General features: G+C 34.6%; 1 protein-coding gene across 1 annotated transcript in view; it reads right to left on the reverse strand.

The window, feature by feature from the left end:
• LOC106874321 (uncharacterized) overlaps window positions 1-7,140 on the reverse strand; it is a 466,970-nt gene that overhangs the window by 23,096 nt on the left and 436,734 nt on the right. The window lies entirely within an intron of this gene.

The following is a 7,140-nucleotide window of genomic DNA, read 5'->3' on the forward strand; positions in this document are numbered from 1 at the left end:
TATATATATATATATATATATATATATATATATATATGTATATAACAAAAAATGGATTGTGGTTCACTACAGCTGTTTCAGACGTGTTTTTATTGATGAACAGAAGTGTTATAGCATGCAAAAAAAAATCATTTTCATTGGGTGGATACAGGTAAGTATTAAACATTTTGAACATCTCAAGAACAAGTAGATAGTGTTGCTTGATTCTACTGACTCAAGTTTGGTCAGAGAATGAAGATTCTAGGTTAGCATCAAGTTTATAAAGAGGAACATGTTAAGGGGCCTGGATCTGGGAGTGGAGTGTATGGGGAAATACAAGGAAGTAAATGGAGGGAGAAATACTGAAGCATGATCTTATTTGATCTCATAAAGAGTTATAAATAAGACACATACTTACTCAGTCAGAGGGAAAGTGTAAGAGAGAGAGTGGGAGAGAACAAGAGTGCGAGAGACATGGTGGAAAAGTGCCAGGGCATACTCACAGGGAAAAGGGATCGGTGGAGAAATGCCAGGGTATTTCCTTAAGGTGCAGGGGTCAGAATATAGATAGTAGGCTATTGCCAAAGGTGCATGAATAAGGAGTAGAGACTTCACATGAATGCAAAGAGTGGGGGGGGATGCAGACTGGTGAAACCTGGGTATACAGAGAGGGTGGGGGGACAACAGGATAGCAATAATACAGTGAACAGAGTGGTGAGGACAGGACTGGGTGCAAGAGGTAAACACAAGCATAATGCATGAAAAAGAGGAAATGTGAGGAAGAGAAGAGATGCAATTTGGTTTGTTAGAGTAGGGAGTATGAAAAGTTTTATTGTTACATGTGGGTAGAACACACAGCACTTCCAGAACTCAGTTTTGCTGAAGTGGGTAGCTCTTTTCCAGAACCTCATCGCCAGACATCTTGGTCCATTGTCATCTCTATGAGGCTCCACAGGTGCCGTCCACATTCAGTGCTCTGCAATTCTTTATACAGCTATCTTCGTTGATACGTATCACAGTACCTGAACCAATATAGTCTTCTTTCTTGCAGGCTGCATTTGATTCCCTTTATGAGGGGGTACCCAAAAGACATTGGAATTTTGCAATACTATTTTATTCACTTAGTTTTACATGCTTACACTTTTATTGCCTTCAAAGTATTCTCCATTTGAAACAATGCATTGGTCCAGGTGTGTTTTCCACTATTCAAAGCAGTGCTGGAAGTCTTGTGAAATAATGCTTTTTAATACATTCGTTGTTTTTTGTTCATCTCTTCCACATCTGCAAATTCCATAGCACCAGCTTTCGTCACCAGTGATGACCTTTGAAAAAAGGTTTGCATCAATTTCCAACTGCTCTTTCAGTTCACAACACGCATTCAGTCATGACTGCTTTTGATCTGCCGTGAGCAGGCAAAACACAAATTTTGCTGCAACTCTTTTCATTCACAATTCCTCACTCGAAATTCATTGGCAGGAGTTCCAGGACACACCAGTCATATCAACAAGTTTGTCAATTGTTCGGTGATGGTCCTCCAAGATGTTTTCATTTGTTTGGGAGGTTGACAGTTGTCCTGAACAAGGTTGGTCTTCAAGTGACAAGTGACCATTCCTAAAGTGTGAAAATCATTTATAAACTTGTGTTTTGCTCATGATAGCATCCTTGTAAGCTGTTTGAAACATGACAATTGTTTTGGCCACTGTTTTCTTCAGCAGAAAACATAATTTCATGGAATTACACTGTTCTTTTGTTTCAGCCATCACAAAAATCAATGAACAGAGGAGGAGAGACATGGTGGCAAAACAACGACACAATGTGGCAGTATGACTGCACAGTTGGCAGACTGATGCCTGAGGGTCACATCAAGTGGCTTCTAGAGGTGGAAGCCTGAACAACAATGGGCTTGTCCCACCGAAAACATTTTCGGTTATTTTGGGGTACCCCCTCGTATGCCCAACTTTTCTCTCAACTCATTTGCACCTTGTTGTACATCCAATGGAGCATACTGTCTTCATTCCTCTCTAGTCTATGCATGTCTTCTGCATTCAAAGCTCATGTCTCACTACTGTGGAGTATAGCCATTCTTACACAAGCATCATACAATTTACCTTTCTCTCTGAACTTCTTCTATTCTGTTCTTATTCTAGAAACAATACTTTCAGAACATCCTCCACCATTGCTAATTTGGTTACCTAGGTATTGGAAACTATTTACAACCTCATGAGAGTCTCCTGGGCATTTGAAAGAGTCTAATTCCTGTGTGTCCTTAGTGCTTATTGTTCCTGCACATCTGCCATTTTATCTATTAATCTACTTCTGATTCCACTGTACCTCTCATGAGTCCATAGTTTACACTGGGTGTAGAGAATGGAATTACTTCCAACTCCTTTCCTATGTATTGAGCAGGGCCATTTACCTGATGGAAAGAGAGTCTTATCTGTTTTCTTGCTAACAACTTTGGTCTTTGCTAGGTTAACTTTAAAGCCCTTTGATTCCAGGTTTTGCTTCCATACCTGGAATTTCTTCTCCAATTTTGCTACAGATTCTGCAATAAGAGTAAGGTCATCAGAATACAGTAGTTCTCATGGGCACCCAGTTTTGAATTCCTCTATTATGGCCTGGAGGATTATGATGAATAAGAGTGGACTAAGAATTGATCCCTGGTGAATGCCAACTTGTACACTAAATTCACTCTATTTACAGTCGATTCATGGGATGGAGGAGAAGTGATGGGGGAGGGAGAGGTTGTGGTGTATGAAATATGCTTTTTTTTAAACTAAGTTTTCTTTTTCTCCATTACTTAGCCTATCTGTAATGCTTTCACACGATTAGTTTAAGGGAAAGGTGAAGAGTGAAAGAAAAAGGAGAGAAAAAGAGGGGTAAGGCAAAGAGTGAGAGAGAGAGAGAGAGAGAGAGAGAAAGAGAGAGAGAGGGAGAGTGCTGTGTATTAAGTCTATAAAATTGTGCATAAATGATATAAAATGTACATATAAAGTGCATTAAGTAATTTCCTTCACTTTGCAATGATTTGCAGGTGAGCAACTATCTTTTGATACAGACACAACACTTTCAGGTGTTAGCCAGCGAAAAATTGCCGAAAATCTTCAAATTCCTCTTGCTACTGTTAATAAAATTATAGTGCAATTCAAAAGCCAAGGAAAAGAATCAACAGAGTCTCGTCCCAGTCGACCTGGGCCCTCAGAAAGGAAGCTTCGCTGTTTGAAGAGAATTGTGGAAAATGAACCCCGTTCAAAGACTTCTGACATTGCAAAACAGCTAGTAGTTAGCCCCCAGAGCACTAAAATAATAAAATCCCTGGAATATTCATATGAAGAAATACTAGGAGATTCATGTGGAAAGACCCAGTGAAAGAGGAAAACCAAGGAAGATGTGAACAGAACTGGTGAAAGCTCATCTCAGAAAGCTGAACCTTGCAAAGGTGATGAAAAAGGAATGTAACAAGTGATTGGATGCTGTGTTGGAGATGATTTGTCCTACCTCTACAAGCATGGAAAAAAAATAACATGATGATGATGATTGATTGATTGATTGATGGATGGGTGGATGGATGGATGGATACATACATACATATAGGCAGACAAACAAGCAAACAAAATGGCCACCTTGATTAAGGTTCTTCTACTGTAGCTTCAGCCTAACCAATGGCTGTATGAATGAAATTCAGTGGCCAGAAACTGTGCAGAAACTTCATGTGTATTTGTGTCCATGATTGCTATTATGCTTATTGACATAAACTGGAGTCAAGTTTATGTCAGTAAACTTTTATGACAGTTATTGAAGAAACAGACTTTAATAAAAGAAGTACAAGACTGAAATAAATACCAGAGTTAATATGAATGACTAAACATTTTGAATGAAATATGCATTATGGCTGTAGTCAAATGACTGAAACTAGTCGAATAATAGAATATTATGTATTTTAGTTTAGATATAAAGAGCCTTAGTTTAAATCTAGTCCTACTCTATGTACATATGAAGGAACATTGCCATTTGATTATGATCAGTGATGAAGTTAAATATTTTAAGATATTGATGTAAAAAAAGGTGTAAATATTTTTAAATGGTTATCACTAAAGATGCAATTAATCACCTGGAAAATTATAATCAGATAATTATATGTGAACAAGATGCTGAGGACACTACAAAGTTCAGGTAAGAGTAGTCAAATATTTATATCACATTTGAGAAAGAATTAGTTTCCTAGCAATTACAGTTAATGTTCCATTAGTGGGTTTTTATATATATTTTTTTTAAAGTTTACTTGGTATAATGCTTAATTTATATCTAAAAAAAAAAGTAAATAAGGCAGCAAGTTGGCAGAAACGTTAGCATGCTAGGCGAAATGCTTAGCGGTATTTTGTCTGCCATTACATTCTGAGTTCAAATTCTGCTGAGCTCGACTTTGCCTTTCATCCTTTTGGGGTCGATTAAATAAGCACCAGTTAAACACTGGGATCGATGTAATTGACTTAATCTCTTTGTCTGTCCTTGTTTGTCCCCTCTATGTTTAGCCCCTTGTGGGCAATAAAAAAATAAAAAAGAAACTAAACCATTCATGTTAAATACACATGCATACGCCCCATCATATTATAGTAATTTGGTGCGATTTTAGATGCAGACAAGGAAATTTACAATTTCTTGTGCATTTATATGAATGTAATGCATAAATACACAAGAATTGAAAATTTCTGAGTTCATTTTATTAACCTTGAAGGGATGAATGGCCAAGTCAACTTTGGTGACATTTAAACTCAGAATGTAAGATTGGGAAGAAATACTGCTAAGCATTTCATGCAACATGCTAAAAATTCTGTCAGATCACTGCCTTTCTCTCTCTTATAAGTATACATTTTATTTGCACCTCCTTTGTTTAAAATGTAAACATGCATTTAGTGCTCAGTCCTAATTTAACTAATGATATATTAAATTTAATTGACATATAAAACATCTGCAGATATTTTTGAAGTTATGTCAAAATTAATATTCAGAATGTGCTAGATAAAGAAAGAGATGATTTACTGGAAATCGATTTCAAATGAATATTGCATTTTTGGCACAACACAAAGCTTTCTGAACACAAGACATATGACAATAAATAAGATAAAATCATAAGCAAAAATTAAAAAAAAAAGCTAAGATAAAAATTCATAAATAACAAAAATGAATGAGAAATTTAATGCATTACATTAGTTGAGTACACAACGAAATAAAAAATTGAGTATAGCTTAAAATAAAATTGGTCTAAAGTGAAAAAAAAGTAAATTAAAATAAACATTAAGAATTATTCTCTAGAAAACATGAAAAACAAAAACAAAAAACATTCTAATTTATTATTATGACTTTTATTACAATGATGTTTGAGTTTGTCATCTAAATTTGTAAAAAAGAAAAAAAAAACAATTAGTGGGATGATAGTAAAATGGTTTGCTATGCTAAATCTGAAGAGTTTTGATAATAATACCAATGATACCAAGCTGTTTAAATGATTTTAGTTCGATCTTTCCTAAACTTTTGTGATTGTTCATAATTAAGCCATTTAAATGAATCCCAGTGGAAGTCAGTGATGTCTTGATTATCCAGCTGAGTTGAACTAAACATGAAAATGAAGGGTAAACCCAGTAAAATTGCTATGATAAATGGAATTCTTAATTAAGTAGAAACAACGAAAGCTACTTTTTACTTGAAATTATATAGGAATCAAAGTGATAATTAATTTAGACTTTCAGTAAAGTTATGCTACATAACACAAAAATGTAAGTTTACTTGTTCAGCAAGTGATCTGAGATGATGTTTTGAAACTATATGATACTCTATACTAGTGGTTCTTAACCATTTTTTATCTATGGACCCTTTTGATTGCTATTTTATGCTGATGGATCTCCATAGCCATTCAATGTTTTAAAAACTAGCTTTATAGATACTGCTTTCAAAATTCCTATTTTGTTTTCACATGTTCACTTGCATACATAAGCAAGAAACATGTTGAATTATATTAAGTGTTAGAGAAAGAAACCTAGCTGTCTCTTGAAATAAATACATCTAAAGCAAAATTTCTTCATGTTCCTTTAAAATAATATTGTGGATACTCAAATTACTATTTTGCTTGTGTGAACCCCTCCAAAATCTTATATGCCACCCCGGAGGGGGGGGGGTCTGGACACTGATTGAGAACCACTGCTGTATACAGTGAAAACTTTTGGTTAATTGTTCACATTAGGCAATTCTAATTTAAACCATACTTGGACTTAAATTCTTGAATTATATTCAAAACTAACACAAGACCATCTGTTTGTTATTAGCTCCATGAATGTTTATAATGATAAAAAGAAAAAAAGCAAACAGTGAATACTTTCTTTTACCCTTCTTATTTATAGACCTGAGTTGAAAAGTAAATGAATAAATAATCCCTTTTTACTAAATATGTTTCTTGTTATACTGAAATTAATGACAATGAAATATTTATAGTATGGGGCTATCCAGTCTGATGGCTAATTCAGAAAATAGTTTTTAGGAGAAAGGAAAAAAAGGATGAATGAAACTGCCCAAAAGTTAATAGTATATTTTACTGACTACAGCCCTAGATTTAAGCATTAAGCAAAATAAGCACATGCTTTGGATGCTAAGGAACAGAAGCTTCAGATTTCTTCAGAGCCCCACAAAAAGTGTTGGAATTTTGTATTTCTTTTGTTACTCTAATTATAAGTAAACCATTATAAGTACATTGCATATTATTTAGCATTAGATAAATAAAATTAAAAAACAGGCTGTATTTAATACAATTGTTGGATCTGGCCTCATTCAAAGAAAACACAATTTTTAATGCATCATTTCATATTCAGCACTTAGCATTTAGTATGTCTTGCCAGTTAGAGAATGGATGGGTGAAGGCAAATGCTATTTTAAGGTTGTGCTTAAGTTAGCTTTGACCTGGCTTCAAGCCTGAGTGTTATAAATATTGTAAAAATAATTTGAATAACCAACCAGCTATTTTGGAATGATGTAGTTTTCTAGAGGACCTATTTTAAAAGTAGAGTGAATCAAAGCAAACTCAGTAAGTCGATCCCATATTGTTGATTAAAATTATACTGAAAGTATAAAAGTATCTTCAAAACTGTGCTTCAAAATCCATATGTAAAATAA

The sequence above is a fragment of the Octopus bimaculoides genome, chromosome 2 (assembly GCF_001194135.2).
Source record: "Octopus bimaculoides isolate UCB-OBI-ISO-001 chromosome 2, ASM119413v2, whole genome shotgun sequence".
Classification (NCBI taxonomy): Eukaryota; Metazoa; Mollusca; class Cephalopoda; order Octopoda; family Octopodidae; genus Octopus; species Octopus bimaculoides.